The sequence below is a fragment of the Ovis aries genome, chromosome 22 (assembly GCF_016772045.2).
Source record: "Ovis aries strain OAR_USU_Benz2616 breed Rambouillet chromosome 22, ARS-UI_Ramb_v3.0, whole genome shotgun sequence".
Taxonomy (NCBI): domain Eukaryota; kingdom Metazoa; phylum Chordata; class Mammalia; order Artiodactyla; family Bovidae; genus Ovis; species Ovis aries.
This window is the reverse complement of record NC_056075.1, coordinates 34,351,442-34,370,621: the sequence shown is the minus strand read 5'-3', so window position 1 is coordinate 34,370,621 and position 19,180 is coordinate 34,351,442. Positions and strand designations below refer to the sequence as shown.

General features: G+C 44.6%; 1 protein-coding gene across 8 annotated transcripts in view; it reads left to right on the top strand.

Moving 5' to 3' along the window:
* AFAP1L2 (actin filament associated protein 1 like 2) overlaps positions 1–19,180 on the top strand; it is a 147,972-nt gene that overhangs the window by 78,568 nt on the left and 50,224 nt on the right. The window contains exon 1 of one of the 8 annotated variants that reach the window (XM_060404725.1): positions 17,257–17,578. The exons of the other annotated variants lie outside the window; for them this stretch is intronic. The gene's annotated coding sequence lies outside the window, so the exon portion shown is untranslated. Of the gene's footprint in view, positions 1–17,256; positions 17,579–19,180 lie in introns of those variants that run through there. 8 annotated transcript variants of the gene reach the window in all.

Sequence of the window (19,180 nt, the reverse complement as noted above, 5' to 3'; positions counted from 1 at the left end):
CACATGTTACTTCACTGAATCCCCACTCTAACTCTGCAAAATAGGTACACTTTCTTCCCACTTAAGCTTCCCTGGTGGCTCAGATGGTAAAGCGTCTGTCTACAATGAGGGAGACCCAGGTTTGATCCCTGGGTCGGGAAGATCCCTAGAAAAGGTAATGGCAACCCACTCCAGTACTCTTACCTAGAAAATCCCATGGACAGAGGAGCCTGGTAGGCTACAGTCCATGGGGTCTCAAAGAGTCGGACACAACTGAGCGACTCCACTTTCTTTCTTTCTACTTGCTTCCTACTTTTGTAGGTGGGAAAACTAAAGTTTGAAAAAGTTGTCAAGCTTGTTGAAGTTCAAACAGCTTGCTGGTGCAGCCACTGAATTCTAGCCTAGCTCTTTCCACTAAGCTGGAGTCATTCTTCATCAGAAGAGGGAGAGAAATGAACAACTACCGTAGTAAAATGGCCATAGGAAAAACATATGGGTTTTCTGCCACTCATTCATGCATGGAGAACCACCGACGAATACTGGGGCATTAAGAATATCAGGAATTTTTTACCCTGGAATGTTAGTCATAAAAAAAGAATGAGATTTTGCCACTTGCAGCCACATGAATGGATTCAGAGGACATTGTGGTAAGTGAAATAAGTCAGATAAAGGACACGGTGTATGGTATCACTCATGTGAAATCTAAAAAAGACAACAAATAGTGAATAAAACAAAAAATTATAGCAGATATCGAGGACACACTAGTGGTTACCAGTGGGGACTCAGAGAGAGAGGGCTAATACAGGAGTAGGGGGAAAGAAGAGCAGGAGTTTTGTAATGATGTTCATCTAAAAGTTGCTGAAAGCTAACGTAACTAGAGCAGAAGAATTTATACCAAAGGATATTGATGGATACTTCAAGAGGGCCATCCCCAGTTTATTTGGTGGTTGAATCTAAAGGTCTAACACATATTTGTGTGTGTGCTAAGTTGCTTCAGTTCTGTCTGACTCCTTGTGACCCTATGGACTGTAGCCCACCAGGCTCCTCTGTCCATGGGATTCTGCAGGCAAGAATACTGGAGTGGGTTGCCATGCCCTCCTCCAGGGGATCTTCCTGCCCAGGGATTGAACCCATGTCTCTAACATTGTCTGCTGCCTTGCAGGCAGAGTCTTTACTGCTGAGCCACCAGCAAAGCTCTTAACATGTATTAGGTGCTCCAAAAATATTTGGTGAATAGATGAATGCCTGAAGAAATGCAGCTGTGAGAAGACTAAGGACAAGGTCACCTTGAGACAAGATCCCGCTATGGTATATGACCTCTTAGCTGCCAAAGTAAAGTTGAGGTGTTCCTTCACTTTTCACAGTCTTTGTAGCAGAGCCTCTCTGCTCAGATGTCACCTCACAGATGGAAGTGCTTTTCCTAGGGAAAGAAACAAAATTAAGTTTATATTAAAAGTTGGATGCCAGGAGTTTGGGAATAATCTTGATCGTCTCACTGTTATATCCCAACTGGGATCAGTTGAGACATCTCAGAGCCCATAACCTTCCCAGGTAGAAGCTTGTCCACCATTTTCTGCCAGGGTTCATTTCCTGACTCTGGGTCCCACGATTTCACAGGAATAGAATATAAGCAAATGGAGAAAATTTTTGTACTGCTGTGAAATTTTGCTGGGAAAAGAAAATGCATGCTCAAAAGTTCTAAGAACTTCTGAGCCTCGTACCTAAGAGACTACAGATTTGTGCATTTTGAACCATGCTTGTTGGAATAAATTTGGGTTGGGAAAGTAGCTAGGAGGTTTGAGGTTTCTGGACAATAGTGGTGAATGTTTTAATTCCCAACCATGTGAAATTTTCCTTGCTGTTTCAAAATGTCTTTCAACTTGAATGGGACACCTCCTTGGTTTGCAAAGGCTCTGTGTATTAGAGTTCTGCAGAGAAGCAGAACCAAGAGGCTCTCTCCCTCCCTCCCTCCATCTACCCATTCATCCATCAGAAGAGATTTATTATAAGGAATTGGTTCCTGTGATTATAGAGGCTTGTGGCCCAGTCAAGTTGACCCCTAAAATTAACCTCACACTGAATTTCTATGGCATATGTTCATTCTTAGCTCTAGTAAGGTGGCAGTGTCATAGATATGACCCCTTGTAATGTCCTTGGCAAAGGTATATTCAATTGAAACAAAAGACTGTAGGAGCCAAGGCAGAAATCCAAACAGTGGCTCCTAAGATAGGATGTTTTCTTAGCCTTGTAAATGTCCATTGGCTTCCTTTGCTTCTTGTCCTGTCTGTGTCTGTTTCTCTTTTTTAAATGAGTGAAAGAAAAGATGGGTGAGATATGTTATTACAGTGCAGAGAGAGGTGTTGGGGTTTCTTTGACCACATCTACAGGGCTCTTGCTTGAAACCTGTTTCTAATAGACAGAGGAAGGCTTTGATTAAAACTATATTTGCTCGCCAAACTCTTTCCCTTTTTATTAACAGATATAGCTCTCCCCATTAACCCACTCTGACTGAGGAGACTTGCTATGCAGGGGGCAAGGAAAGTCAATTAACTTCCAGAGGACTTGGATGAATACCTCCAGTAGGACTGGTCCGTGGATGTTCATTAGGCCTCCTTCCCACCACTTTTCATTTCCCAGTTGCTGTGTTGACTAGTGAAAGGCATGTTTACACATATGGCTCACAAAATACATTTGAGTGGTAGATTTTTGTTGTTAGCTAACTTGATTTATGGATGTGAAAGTTGGACTGTGAAGAAAGCTGAGCACCGAAGAATTGATGCTTTTGAACTGTGGTGTTGGAGAAGACTCTTGAGAGTCCCTTGGACTGCAAGGAGATCCAACCAGTCCATCCTAAAGGAGATCCGTCCTGAGTGTTCTTTGGAAGGACTGATGCTAAAGCTGAAACTCCAGTACTTTGGCCACCTGATGCGAAGAGTTGACTCATTGGAAAAGACTCTGATGCTGGGAGGGATTGTGGGCAGGAGGAGAAGGGGACGACCGAGGATGAGATGGCTGGATGGCATCACTGACTCGATGGACATGAGTCTGAGTGAACTCCCAGAGTTAGTGATGGACAGGGAGGCCTGGTGTGCTGCAATTCACAGGGTCGCAAAGAGTCAGACACAACTGAGCAACTGAACTGAACTTGATTATAAGGTATTTAGTCTTCTTAAAACCAGGAGTCATTTAAAATCCAGTAATAAAGTCAACATTATTTGTAATATGGCCACTAACAGATATTGTATTAGCAAAATAATCACCATGCAAGATTTATTGGTAAACTTGTCAGGTCAATCTCATACATCAGAAGCTTTAGTAATAGTGGTCTCAGCACCCAGTTAAATATATTTCCTGAGTGTTTTACTATTCTTTTTTTACTGTGTTACTGTTCTCATGGGATATGATGTGGTCGTTGGCAGCTTGGATGAATACGGAGGGTTGAAGTGGACTACCAGAGGTCTTCTGTATGTTTATATGAATCTAGGCAATAATATTCTCTTAGGTATGCCAGCTCTGCTAGGTGCTGTTTTCTTTATGACTATTTTATTTATTTATTTGGCTGTGCCAGGTCTTAGTTATGGCATGTGGGATTTCAAACCCAGGGCCCCTGTACTGGGAGTGCAGAGTCTTAGCCACCTGGACCACCAGAAAAGTCCCAAAGTGCTAATTTCAAATGATTGTGAATTTCTTCTTCTTCTTCTTTGTAAGTTGGACTGTCTGGATATGAAAGAAGAAATTGCAGGGGAGGCGAGCCAGGGTTATGGTGGGAGAGGTGAGAGTGATTTGCATTCAGATCTGAATTTACTAGCTGTGTGTGTGTGATTCTGGGAAGGTTACATAATCTCTGTGAGTCTGTTTCTTCATCTCTGGGATAGTTGTGTCTACTGTATAGGTTTATTATTAAGAGCTCGGTGTGGTGAAACTTGTCAGTCGTATGGCTGACTTTATTCATAATAAAAGCAGTTTTCCTCTTTTGGTTTATATTCTTTCTCTTTTACTGGCTTATTATGACTAGCCTTTTGTGTTATTTATTTAACTGTAATTCTGTAATTCTGTCTTCCTTGTTGAAGTTTCAGTAGAAAACTGCCCATCATAGAATCTCTTAATCCTGGTTGCTGAATCCAGAGTTCATTGTATTTTTGTTTGACTTTCCACCAAATTACATTCAGAACAGTGGTAAGGCAAAAGAAGGCATCTTTATTCCCAGGTTTTAAGAATTAAGCCTTACTTCTGAGTAAGCAACTCCTGAACCAAGTTTGGGATTCAGAGCTAGGATTGTTCTGGAGATGCTGGATGGGTCCCAACAACCAGTTCTGAATGGGAACGACAGGGGCTTTCAGAGCCATGGGCTGGAATAGGGGGATTCTTCACCTACTATAGTCATCAAATGTGTTAATGCCGGCCCACGGGAGTGTGAGCCTAACTGGTGCCTAACAGGTACCTGGTCAGGGACTTACCAGGTGCAGCAGGGGATGCTGGTAAACTCTGAAGCTTGCACTACAGAGCTCTGGTTTGAGATTCTGAACAGACACAATTTTAGCATTTAGGAGGCTTGAAAACACTTAGAAAGGAACTGGCCCAAAGAAACTTAACATGGTACAAATAGCCCCTACTGTGGTCGGGAGGGGAGGTGCTGATTGAGAGATGATTGTCTGAGATGCCACTGGTTACAAGAAGCAACCTCAATTAAGTAGCACCGTGGCTGAGGGAAGAGAATACAGGAAGCACAACTACATTACCTGCAGACTGAGTGGCAACGTGCATCCTTATTTTATGATTTCAAGGAATATATGTCAACTGGAAGAGACATGTGCCTGTTTTTCTCACCTATCCTATTGCTTTGCATGGTCCTGGCAGAGGGTAGGCGCTGACGTCGTTAAAGGGACCACTGATGTACAGCCGGTATTCAGGAAACACTTGCTGGACAGTTGGCATGAATAGACAGCTCCAGGGTACACTGTGGGTTGAAATGCTGACCATGCTTTGCGGGGCGGGCTCATAAAGCCTGCTTTGAAGGTCAAGGGGATAGTAGTTCAGAGAGAGTGTGGTGTGCATGAGTGTTGCATTAGAGAACTTGGCCCTGGCAGAGAAAAGATGTGGCTAAAGACAGTTCCAGAGTGCCCACGGCTTGTGCCCACAGTGTTGGAGACATGGCGACAGGGAGATAAGGGGCAGAGCAGTCCCTCTGAGATTGGCCAGGGAGGCAAAGGGAGATGGGAAGAAGTAGCCAAATGTGAACTTTAAAAAGCCTTCTCCCAAACTGAAATGCCCTGGAAGAGTCAGAAATGGTACTGCAGCAGTTTGCTTTGACAAATTTTGTCAAAACAAAAAAACAATGATTCAACTCAAAACTCTGTGATACCTTTATGTTGTTTATATAGAGGGTCTTCAAGGGTTTAATTCAGAACATTTCTGTGATGAATGACTGGCTCTTGTTCATGTAAACAAAAACCAGCCTGGACCAAGGAACCAAATCTTTTTCATCCGGGTCACAGCCATTTCCCTGAAGAGAGAACTTCCCCTCCCTGCCCCTTCTCACTTCTGGGAAACATGACCAACACTCTTAGAATCTTGTCCCTCATCTGAGGCATCTCTGCTGCTCCCATGGGACTCTCATTTAAGAGTGACCCTTGTGCTTTTCTAGGATAGGATACTACTTGAACTTAGATTTAGAAAGCTTTGGGCAGTTACAGGAAATACAGCTTTCTACAAACTCACCATATGACCTTGGCACAGTCCCTTTCTCTCTGAACCTTTGTTCCTTGCCATTAGAAAGGATAACTTTTTTTCTTGCATTTAAAATGCTCTCAGGAGCTTGCCTGGTGGTCCAGTGTTTAAGACTCCATGCTCCTGTTGTCAAAGGTCCAGGTTTAATCTTTAGCTAGAGAACCAGATTTCACATGCTGCAACGAAGAGTTTGCATGCTAAGACCTGGCCCAGCCAAATAAATAAATGATGATAAATATCGTAAAAATCTTCTAAAAAATGAATTTAAAAAATAAAATGCTTTGAGTCTACACTAGACATTTAAGACCAGTGCTGTCCAATAGAAATATAGAGCAAAACACATATATAATTTTAAAGCACGCTTAAAATGTTTAAATTTTAAAAACAGGTGAAATTAATTTCAAGAATGTTTTATTTAACGCATACGGCCAAAATACCATCACTTCTATATGGAATCAATAGAGTGGAAAAAAAACACAAAACTGTTAATACAGTTTACATTCTCTTTTGCGGGAGAGGCGCTAAGCCTTTGAAGTTTCGTCTTTACACTTAACAGCACATCGCAGTGCAGATGAACCACAGTTCACGTGCTCAGTAGCCGCATGTGTCTAGTGGCCTGAAAACCGAACAGTACCATTTGAGACCGTGAGTCACGAGAGCCCCGTTCAGATGCAAAGTGAACCTGAGGAGGATCATTAAAAGGCCCTGCCTGTAGCCCCATGAATTTCTTAGACCTTGCAAGGTTTGCCTTAATTCATTAAAAGCCTAGTGTGAGTTTGCATTACCCATGAGGTCTTTTTCAAAAACTGGAAAATTAGAAGTCAGTTTTGAGACAGAAGAAGGACAAAGGCCCTGCAAATCCCTAGATAGGCCCACAGTGTTATCTCCTCAATTCCCAAATCCCCAAACTGAGAAAGCCAGAAGTTTGTGTGTGTGTGTGTGTGTGTGTGTGTGTGTGTGTGTGTGTGTGTGTGTGTAAGGTTGGCACTGGTTAATTTGGAGGCATGTGATGTGAGGGGATATCTGCTCTCTCTAGCCCACTTAACCTACTGGATGCATGTCCTGCCAGGCTCCTCTGTCCATGGGATTTCCCAGGCAAAAATACTGGACTGGATTGCCATTTCCTTCTCCAGGGGATCCTCCTGACCCAGGGATCAAACCCATGTCTCCTGCTTGGCAGGTGGATTCTTGACCACTCAGCCAGCTTAGCTTGAGTGTTTGTATATTTTGCTGTAGAAATATTAATGTGTTTTATTCTTGTTTCCACAGACCTTGCTGGTAGGTTGTACACCATGATCCTTTTCTAGAATTTGAAATGTACTGACTTTCCAAACACCTCTGGTTTTGTGGGTTTCAAATAAGAGATCATGGGCCTGTGGTTGAATTTTTCAAATCGTTTGATTGTAACCATCATAAGAAATGTATTTTACATTGTATGTCAGGACATACATGTTAAAAACAAAGGTTTTATGGAAGATTACACTCCTTTTCTAAGCTGCTGGTAACTCACTGAGTTGACAGCATAGCCCACTAAAGGGCCGTGTCCAGTTTATGAGCACTGCAGAAGGCTCTGTACTGGGGACTATGGAGAGCAGTTCAAGGACATGGACCTTAGTCAGAAAAGAGAAGAGATGGGCTCCTGGCAGAGAGACAGCCCCCCTCAACCCTGCTCATCTATCCCTAGGCCTGCTGCTTCCTGTGGTTTAAGTGAACCATCACGGCTTCGCCCTCAGTGTCTGTGGGCCATTATCAGCTGTTTTACTGGTGGTTTCGGAACCATACTGGTCATCCAAGGAAATGACCTGGCTTTGTGCTTGGGCCTGTCAAAGGGGGCAGGAAATTAAGTTACTCTTGGGCCATGTTATGGCTTTGGGAAATCAAGGTACGCCTCATAAAAGAGGTGGTTTACATGAAGCCACCATTTGTTCAAACTTTACTTAACACATGAATAAGGATTTTTTGATCACTGGTGAGTAATGCCGTTTATGTGAGAAAGGTTCAAAGGTTGTTGGCAAGTTCAAAGATAGTTGGCAAGTTCAAAGGTAGCTTCAGGCATGGCTGGACCTAGGGACTCCAGCAATGTGGATAGGGCTCTTTTTCTCCAGTTACCAGCTTTTTTTCTCTGAGCGCTGGCTACATCCTCAGACTGGAAAGGGTAGTATGCCGGGGTCCAGCCCCGGTGGATCCAGGGAATTCGAAGGGTGGACGGCATTGGCGTGGAAAGACTTGTTTATTTATTAATATTAGATTAAGAAACTATAGCGTAGTAGGAAGATTAAGTGGAGGAAGAGGGCTGAATAGCTTGGTTTACGCGGAAGACCAATAAAATTCCAGACAAGGAATTTGCACCAACTACGTTAACCCGCTTGAATATCTAAGGGTGCCTCGCCTTAAGCTCCCTTTCGCGAGGGTCTTAACAGCCCAGGCAAGTAAGTAGACCTGGCGAGCCTCCGCTCCCCAGGTGGAGATTCAGCCTGAAGTTAAAGTAAAGAGCAGAGAGAGGGAAAGGGAGAGAAGAAGAAAGAGAAAGACACGGGGGGAGCCAGAGTCCCAAGAAACCAGGCCGAGAGACTAGTTCAAGAAACTGGTCCGAGAAGCTGGCCCCGTCCTTTATTATTCAGAAGGCCTTTTATACTTTTGATAAAATATGGAGATCAATGGGTAACACAAAATTATGTAGCGTTCGCAACCCAGATTCTTTCTGTACATCATTTTGTATACAAAAGGTCTCAGGTGATTTACATTATCTTTTGGCCAAGAGGCTTGTTAACACTTTTGGGCTCTCTTCCTTAATGAATGTTAATTTTGTTTCCCCTGAAGTGTTTTTCTTTAATCTGCATCTCCTTAAAGCATTAAAGTTACATCTCTATAGAACAAAGGTGCAGTGGGATATAACAAAGAAGGTACTTAACTCAAAGATCTAATGTTGCTAATACCAGGTCTACTACTTGTTTTTCTATATACCAACTATATCTAAAAATAAAGGATATGAAAATTTGGCAGCAAGCATTGATTCAACAAATGAAACTTTTAATCAGTCCTATTTTAAAGATTTTGACTCCTCAGAAGCCCCTACATTCCTAGGATGTTTTAAGCTTCCTGTGCCTCCTGCGGTCAGGAGGCCTCAAACAATCACACTCGTAGCTGTGCGAGTCCTGCAGGCAGGCTAGAAAGCCATCAGAGGGGTATTTGGATTGAAACACTCTTTCAAATGCAGAAGACTAAAGCCCTGAATTGACTTTTTCCAGAAAATGTCAGAAGAGTAGAAAAGCAGAGCACAAAAGCCGGCAGATTTTTATTGGGGTACATGCTTAGGAATTTCCAGAGGGGTCCCTGAAGTCTGAGCACGCCTTGCGTATGTCAGCTTCCTTCCTCATGACCTTGTCACGGGTGGGATTCCTCACACTGGCTCCCGGCAGTGGGAGGGGACAGGGTTGACGGCAACTCTAAGTACATATTCTCATGGTTTATTTTCTGAAGACAGGAAAGACCTCTTTCTCCCAAAGCCAGCTGAGCAAATCCTAGGGAAAATTCTTGAACCCATCACTGGGGCGTAAAGAATGGCCAGTCCTCAGCTATGTCCCCACCTCCTACGGCTCAGGTGCAGTCAGCCAAATCTGAACCATATGGAATAGGTCCTCCCATTACTGAAAGAAACGGGAAAGAATAGTAAGTAGAGCAAAATAATTAACTTTCATTCATTATTATTTTTAAACTTTTTATGTCAGAGTATAGCCATTTAACAACGTTGTGATCGTTTCAGGTGGACCGTCAAGGCTCTTAGGTGTACATACACTTGTATCCATTCTTCCCCCAACTGCCCTCTCATCCAGGCTGCTACATAACATTGAGCAGAGTTCTCTGTACTATACAGTGGGGCTTTGTTGGTTTTTCATTTGAAATCAAGCAGTGTGTACATTTTTATCCCAAACTCCCTAACTATTCCTTCCTCCCATCCTTCCCCCTGGCAACCGTAAATTTTCTCTCTAAGTCTGTGGATCTGTTTAATCTGTTTCCATTTTGTAAATAAGTTCATTTGTATCATTTCATTTTAGACTCCCCGTGTAAACAGTATCATTTGATACTTCTCCTTCTCTGACTTGATTCACTCAGTGCGGTAATTTCTGTGTCCGGTGGAGATGCCGCAATGGCATTATTTCATTCTTTCTTATGGCTGAGTAATAGTCCATATATATATATATATATATATATATATATATATGTATCATATCTTCTTAATCCATTCCTCTGTTGGTGGACATTTAGGTTGCTTCCTCATCTTGGCTGTTGTACACAGTGCTGCAATGAATGTTGAAGTCCACGTATCCTTTTGGACCATGGTTTTCTCCAGATATATGCCCAGGAATGGTATTGCCAGATCATATGGTACCTCTATTTATAGTTTTTTAAGGAATCTCCATACTGTTCCCCATTAGCTTCCATTCATTACTGATTCCTAACTTTCACAAGGCTGGGAACTGATTCCTTGTTGATGGGGTTCACATATGGGATTAGATATGGTCTCTGCCTGATTATCAGTTCTCATCCACTGGAGATGTTCTAACCAGCAGAAGCAGGACTGATCTAGCTGGAAAGCCATTCAGAACTGCCAGCTTTATTAAAATTCATCCTCTGTGTGGGGACTTTTGCTTCCCCACCCCTCCTAGTAGTAAGGGCCATTTTAGGCAGACCATATTTTGTGCTCTCCCACAACTGAACAACCACACCCTCCCCATTTCTGTTCCATCCTTCTGGCCTGACCCTGGCACTGAGGAGTCAGCTTGGGGATGGTGAGCTCTTTCCCAGCTCTTTTGCTCCCTGAGCCAAGAGTTGCAGCTGCCGCCATTGTTTCTCCTGTCAGACTGCCCTGGAGGGCTCGGCTGTCTTGAAATCCATCAGTGTTGCCTGGAATAAGTGAAAGTCTTTTTTTCAGGTCCTTCCCCATCCCTGGATGCCATGCCCTGCTCTGCTTCTACCCACTGGGCCTTTGGAATTTCCCTTTCAGTTTTCCTTCCCACCTTATTCCTGAGGTGGGCAGAAGTTTGTGTTCACTGCCCTTTATCCATGGGTCTCTGCCCTCAGCCCAAGCCTTGGTGACATTTTATCCCAGGCTGCTCAAGGTACTTTTCCCGGATATTTTCCCCACACTTTGCTTTCATTAGAATGTTTTTTATTTCTACTCTCTGGAGTAATAAGCAAATCTTTACCAATATAAAGTAGACTTGGATAATGGAGTCAGAAGGATCTGTTGTTGATTCTGAGCCCTGACGTTTACAATGTGACCCTCCTTTGGCCTCAGGTCTCCCCTCTGTGAAATGGGGATGATGATGCCTACCCAGCAGGATGAACTGAAATTGTATCTGCAGATAGCTGGTCCAGATTCCAGGCTCAAAAAAATATATGCTGTGGTAGTTGACTCGCCCTTTGCAAGCGAGAGAACCCAACTCAATCTGGCTTAATCAAAAAATGGGATGTCCTGGCTGTCCATAACTGAGTGGTAGAGAAGAAGGCTAGTTAGACTGGGGGCTGAGTGGTCAGAATATCTAGGCTCTATTTTCCTTCCTTGGGAGGCTGTTCCTGGAGATGGCCAAGATGGCCCTAGACTGGCACTCTAGCAGGTCAAAGATCAAGAGATAGTTCCCGGAAGAGTCCCAAGGCTGATGCCCATTGGTTTGGCTCTCATCACGAAGCCATCTCTAAGCCAATCACTGTGGCTAAGGGAATGAAACACTCTGATTGGCTAACTCCAAGGTCATGTGGCTGTCATGGAGTCAGGGGTGGGGCTTCTACTTCTATATAAGACACAAATACAATTGGGTAAAAGGGTTTCCCAAAGAGAAACTGGGTGCAAATGAGAAGGGCAAGTGGATGCTGGGAAGGGAGGAAACTTGTGGTAAGAGTCACTGTACACGTTCTTGGGTTGTCCCTGCTGAGGCAGTGTCTGCAGTGGTGTTATGCTCTCTGCCCATTGGAATGGTACCTGGGATGCTGTCAACGGGTGTTGCCCAGGCTGGGGTTAGACAGCGTGGGAAACAAGCTCAGGACCTGGTAGCCACCCCTCCGTTCACAGCCTACCACTCACTCTTGTTCTGCACATAGGTTTCTGGTGTCAGTTTAAGCTGGACTGGGGAGCAATGGAAAGCTTGGAAAACCCTCACTTATTTATTTTCAGCATTATGTGTTTTGAGAAATATGGTTCTCCAGAGGGGTTCAACCCAAATTCCACCTCAGTTACCCTTGCTGCCTTTCTGCCAGGGCATAGTTTAGTAGTCCTGCAAAAACAAACAAGGATATTTCTGATCACTTTTTTGAAACTGTTCTACTAAACTTACAGTGTGTTTATGTGTGGGTGGATGGGTGGGTGTGAGTGAGTGTGTGTTTATGGAGGGTCTTCCACATCCATTTTATAGGAGGGATTTAGATTTTATTTAACAGTGGCTCAGATGGTAAAGAATCTGCCAGCAATCCAGGAGACCTGGGTTCAAAATCTGAGTCCAGAAGATCCCCTGGAGGAGGACATGGCAACCTACTCCAGTATTCTTGCCTGGAGAATTCCATGGACAGAGGAGCCTGGCGGGCTACAGTCCATGGGGTTGCAAAGAGTCAGACACGACTGAGCTACTTTATATACATATACATATAGCAACTAACATTTACCTTAGTATGTGTACTTAATGGAATTATTTTGTGACCTTTATACCAATGCTATGAAATGCAGATACTGTTACTAATCCCATTTTACAAATGAGGAAACTGAAGCACAGAGAGGTCAGTTAAGCTCTCCAAATGCCACACAGCCTGTATGTGGTGAAACCAACCCAAGGCTGAGCCATGATTTGGAATTAGGATTAAGCAGTTTAAGTTTGCAACCTGGTACAGGTGGGAAGGACATGGAGGACGCTGCTTTCTCTGGACCAAGAACCAAGCGTGAAAGGTAATTGTTATTCAGTCATTCAGTCGTGTCTGACTTTCTGCAATCCCATGAAGCAAAATAGTGGAGGCTCCTCTGTCCTCCACTATCTCCTGGTGAACAAGTGACTGATAGTTGTTCAGTCATGGCCGATGCTTTGCAACCCTGTGGATTGTAGCCTGCCAGACTCCTTTGTCCATAGAATTCTCCAGGCAAGAATACTTGAGTGGTATTAAAGAAATGCCAATCAAAACTGCAGTGAGATATCACCTCACACCAGTCAGAATGGCCATCAAAAACAGTCTACAAACAATAAATGCTGGAGAGAGTGTGGAGAAAAGGGAACGCTTATGCACAGTTGGTGGGAATGTAAATTGATACAGCCACCATGGAAGATGGTATGGAGATTCCTTAAAAAACTAGGAATAAAACCACCATATGACCCAGCAATCCCACCCCTAGGCATATACCCTGACGAAACCAAAATTGAAAAAGGCACAGGTATCCCACTGTTCATTGCAGCAGGATTTACAATAGCTAGAACATGGAAGCAACCTAGATGTCCATTAACAGATGAATGGATAAAGAAGTTGTGGTACCTATACACAATGGAATATTACTCAACCACAAAAAGGAACAGTTCTTTTGAGTCAGTTCTAATGAGGTGGATGAACCTAGAGCCTATTAGGCAGAGTGAAGTTAAGTCAGAGAAAAATATATATCGCATACTAACACATATATATGGAATCTAGAAAAATGGTACTGAAGAATTTTTCTGCAGGGCAGCAATGGAGAAACAGACTTATGGACATGGGGGGAGGGGAGGAGAGGGTGAGAGAGAGAGTAACATGGAAACTTACATTCAGTTCAGTTTAGTTCAGTCGCTCAGTCGTGTCCGACTCTTTGCGACCCCATGAATCCCTGTCCATCACCAGCTCTCAGAGTTCACTCAGACTCAGGTCCATCGAGTCGGTGATGCCATCCAACCATCTCATCCTCTGTCGTCCCCTTCTCCTGCTGCCCCCAATCCCTCCCAGCATCACAGTCTTTTCCAATGACTCAACTCTTCACATGGGGTGGCCAAAGTACTGGAGTTTCAGCTTTAGCATCATTCCTTCCAAAGAAATCCCAGGGCTGATCTCCTTCAGAATGGACTGATTGGATCTCCTTGCAGTCCAAGGGACTCTCAAGAGTCTTCTCCAACACCACTGTTCGAAAGCATCAATTCTTTGCAACTCTGCCTTCTTCACAGTCCAACTCTCACATTACCATGTGTAAAATAGGTAGCCAACAGGAATTTGCTGTATGGCTCAGGAAACTCAAACAGGGGCTCTGTGTCAACCTAGAGGGGTGGGATGGGGAGGGAGATGAGAGGGAGATTCAAAAGAGAGAGGATATATATACACCTATGGCTGATTCATTGTTGAGGTTTGACAGAAAACAACAAAATTCTGTAAAGCAATTATCCTTCAATTAAAAAATAATTCAAAAAAAAAGAGAATACTGGAGTGGGTTACAATTCTTTCTCTAACCATCTCCTGGAGTTTGCTCAAATTCATGTCCATTGAGCCGGTGGTGCTATCTAACCATCTCATCCTCTGTCGCCCCCTTTTCCTCTTGCCTTCAGTCTCTCCCAGCATCAGGGTCTTTTCCAAAAGGTACATGAGCACCCCCCTCCCCGCCCCATCCCCTACTCCAGGCTGCCCAGGACATTCTAGCAGTTCACAGGGAGTGTGAGGAATTTCAGGTCCAGTAGCCACTAGGGTCCAGGCCAGGCAAAGAGGCTAGGGGGCTGGGAGGCCTTTGTCTTATAGCCCAGCCTCCTTGGAGCCCCAAGGAAGGGCTCTTGACTATGTAGGGCAGGGGGCACTGGATCAGGCTGGGGTAGCTGGCTGATCCCAAGGTCAAGGTGGTGGTGGTTTTGGACTGCTGTGGCTGATTTTGACCTTGGTGGCGGAGGCCTGAACAGGATCAACAGGCCGCACTAGTACATCAGCCCAATGATGTGTCATTCCTGTTGCCAAAAGCTGGAAAGAAACAAGAAATCTGAAGAGGACGGTGATTATTTTTTCTTTCCATACATTTGTAGTTTCTGTTCTTTTTGTCCAACAGTGAATAAGGACAAACCTCAATTTGCAGCCAAAAGCGAAAGCAGAGCGGCCCCTGGGCAGCATCTTCTCTCCGTGTAATAACTCACTGCTCTTTTGTGTTGATGAACAGGGAAGGATATAAAGAAGGAATGAAAAATTTCCCAGAACCCCTCCACAGAGCGATAACCACTGTTATTTCCCAGACTTCTTCTTCTTCTTTTTTTTTTTTTTCCTCTATTAGACACTGTAGTTCCCAAACTTGCAAAGTGAACTTGAGTGACCCTCGTTCAGAGACTGCAATGGTTTGCACCAGTTGTTGTGGGCCTTGCCACGCAGGGAGCCACCCAGCTGAACCTCTGCGCCTCCCACCCGCATAACTGAGTCTGAATGAAGCCAGTCTTCTGGCAGATTGCATTTAAGGAATGTCCTCACTGAGCCAGGGGAACAAAGGCCCCCTGGGCCCCAAAGCCTCTTTGTCTGGCCAGGACCCTGATGGCTACTAGAACCTGGCTGCCCCCCCACCCACCCCCACCACCCACCCGCCTCTACAGCCTGAACTGCTGGAGTGCCCTGGGGGTCGAGCTCCTTCAGCCCTAGGTTCCTGGTCTCTGGGGGAGCAGCCACCTCCATGCCCTTCCCATCTGCACCCTGGAGAATGTTCTCCCAGCAGAATGCTGTCCAGGTGTGAGATAGGCCCAGTGCTAGGGGCTGCCTCTGGGTGGTCCTCCCAGAGCTGTTAACTGTGGGGACCTGAATTGTGATCTGTAACTGGTGAGCCCTCTGCCCGATCCTACTGGACAAACCTGCCCAGATACTTTCAGTACAAGACATTCAGGAGGAGCCTTCACTGGGGGTGGGTGGGTGTTTGTGTGTGTCTCTGAAAGTCTTATGCTCAGCAGATGTTTTCCAAGCATCGACTTTTGAGCAAAGCACTGTTTAAGCATAGTGTGGCAGTTGCTCAATCATGTCCGACTCTTGGCGACTCCATGGACTGTAGCCCGCCAGGCTCCTCTGTCCGTGGGATTTCCTGGGCAAGAATACTGGAGTGGGTTGTCATTCATAGTGGGGGAAACCAAACCAGAAGATGTGGTCCCTACCTACTCAGAGCTTTCAACCTCACTGGGGACTAAGGACTTGCATTCATGGGACAAATAGAAAATTAGAGATGGGAGAATCGCCAAATAATAGCCCCTCTGATTTGGATTGGGTGGCCAGGTGGTGCTTCTGGGCAGGTTGAAGCAGAGGGAAAGTGGCCCTTGGCCTCTCGGCCTTGCTGTGCTTAGTTTGATGTCTTTAGCGGTTGCTGTGTGAATTTCCGAGGGGCCATATCTAAGCGGCTCCGGTTCCAGCTGGCTCCGTCACTGGGGTTGGAATTCTGCTCTTGGGGAGGTTTGTTCCATCTGAGAGGTCACCAGTGAGCAACTCAAGTTGTTTTTCCAGGAGTACAAGCCGTGGCAGAGCATCTGTGCACTCTGTTCAAGCCCACACAGCTAATCTGGAAGGGCAGAGAGCAGCCTTTTCTTGGAGAAAGTGTTTAAGTGATGAGACTCTGAGATAGGTGAGAAAAGGCAGATCTTGCAAAAAAAAAAAAGGATGACAGACTGACCTTGAAGGTCAGGCTCGGCAGGGAGCAACTCAGTCACAGCCCTGGTAAAGGGAGCACGGCCGTCTCCCCCTCTCTGGTTCTTGGAGATGGAGATAAAAACTCCTGGAGTATTTATCCTGGAGAAAGTTATTTACATTTCTGGCTAGTCTCCTGAGGTCCAAGCAGACAGGATCAGTGATAGCCCACCGAGGAGGGTAGCCTGCAAATCTTGTGGGTGCTGATTGTCAGTGATAAGAACTCCCACTTGTTCAAGCAGGACAAAGAACTGAGTTCTGTGATGTGTCAACACAAAGACTTCTTGGTTCTTGTCTTCCGCACTTCCCTTCCTCACTGTCTAGAAAGGAAAAGATGTTAGAAGGAAAAAAAAAGATATTTTCAAGTGTATCTAACTTTATATACACTTTGCTGGTAGAGGTCTGCATAGTCAAAGCTGTGGTTTTTCCAGTAGTCATGTATGGATGTGAGAGTTGGACCATAAGGAAGGGTGAACACCAAAGAAATGATGCTTTCTAGTTGTGGGGCTGGAGAAGACTCTTGAGAGTCCCATGGACTGCAAGGAGATCAAACCAGTCAATTCTGAAGGAAATCAACCCTGAATACTCATTGGAAGGACTGATGCTGAAGCTAAAGCTCCAGTACTTTGGCCACCTGATGTGAAGAGCCGACTCATTGGAAAAGACCCTGATGCTGGGAAAGATTGAGGGCAAGAAGAGAAGGAGGCAACAGAGGATGAAATGGTTGGATGGCATCACTGGCTCAATGGACATGAGTTTGAACAAACTCTGGGAGATAGTGAGGGACAAGGATCCCTAGCGTGCTGCAATCCATGGGGTCACAAAGAGTCAAATACGACTTAGTGACTGAACAACAATTTTATGTAACAATCATGAACCTAGAAAGTTCTCCATGTGAAATCAGAACTGAGTTATATAGCAGCACTATGGTTGTTTTTAAGGACTCTACACTATCATGAACCTAGAAAGTTCTCCATGTGAAATCAGAATTGAGTTATATAGCAACACTATGGTTGTTTTGAAGGACTCTTATACATAGTTTTTTAAATTTAGAAGACTTTTCATGAAGCAACCATCACACCTTTTATCTCTCTGGTTCATCACCTTGGCTGCATGGTAGAATCATCTGGAAAGTTTTGAGAACTCCTGAGGCCCAGACCACACTCAGCAATTACAGCAGGAGCTCTGGGGACGGACCAGGCATCAGGAATATTTTTTGAACTCCCCAGGTGATTCCAGTGTGCAGGCTTTGGTAAGAATCACTACTTTGTCCTTTGTATGTCTTTTGTTTGTATGCCCTGAGTGGTCATCCATTTGGTGTTCAAGCCATGCCCTTGAAAGTCAGCAAGAGGGTACTTCAAGAGCATGGAAAACTGGTAGGAGGACACAGAGACCAGCAGTGTCTGTGCTGAAGCCCCCAGCAGAGAAGATACCTTTGAGTTTATGGAGACATATGGGCTTGTGGGGTGGAATAGTACACAGCAATCAAAAGGAACAGAGTCCTCATACATGTACAATGATGGACAGATCTGAGATGCCCTATGTTCAGTAAAAGAATCATCATTCTCCAGTCTTGAGAGTCCCATGCAGTCGTGAGAGCCTCCTGCGGGTTGCCAGGGCCTGGGAGTGAGGAAGGAGCCACCTGCAAAAGGGCACAAAGGAACTGTTTAGGTGATGGAAATGTTCTGCCTCTTGATGGTGGTGATAATTGCCACAGCTGAGTGTGTTTGTCGAAACAATAGAACTGTGCAGTAGAAACAGGATGTTACTGTGCACAGAAATGATAGCCCAATTAACAAGTTTTTTTGTGTAATAAAATCCCACTTCCTTATTAATAATGAAGGGTTAAACAGAAGGTGGTATATCCATACAAGGGAACATTGCTCAGCCGTAAGAAGTAATGAAACACTATACATGCTATAGCTTGGATGGATCTTAAAATCGTGATGAATCATGAAAGAATTTAGGCTCTGAAAGTCACATACTATATGATTGCATTTGCATGAATTATCCAGAATTGGCAAATCCATAGAGACAGAAAGCAGAATTGTGGTTGCCATAAATCTAGGGGAGGAAAGAATGGAGAGCTACTGCCTAATGAGTTTGTGATGAAAAAGTTCTGGAACTAGATAGTGGTAGTGATATTTGCATGGCATTTAGACCCCGAATTGTAAACTTTAAAGTTGCTAAAGTAAATAAACACAAAGTTATATTGTATTACCACCATAAAAAAAAAGAAACCTACTTCCTATCAACATGCCTGGCACATACCCGCCAGTACATCGGGTACTTGGTAAAGGTTGACTTGGCATTTGGCTCTTGTAAAGAAAGAAGGCTTTGACCTCCTTAAAGGGCTGGGGGGAGGGAATCTCCTTTTAGGTGGAGCAAAGGGGCATGTTTTCCAAAAGTTCATTCTTTTCCTTTTTTATAATTATTTTTTAAAATAACCATGTATTTTTTGGCTGTGCAGGGTCTTTGTTGCTGCGCAAGCCTTTCTCTAGTTGTAGGAAGCAGGGGCTACTCTTTGTTGCAGTGTGCGGGCTTCTCATTGCAGTGGCTTCTCATTGCAGAGCATGGGGGCTGGGGCGAGAGAGCTTCAGGGGCTGAAGTACATGGGCTCAGTAATTGTGGCTCCCGGGCTCTAGAGCACAGGCTTAGTAATTGTGGCACATGGGCGTAGATGCTCCACAGCATTTGGGCTCTTCCCAGACCAGGGATCAAACCCTTGTCTCCCACACTGGCAGGCAGATGCTTCACCACTGAGCCACCAGGGAAGCCCCAAAAGTTCGTTGTTGAGAACTTGAGGATTCTCTAGGCTCAGAAGAAATCTGCTGGCATTTTCTGGTTTCCATGG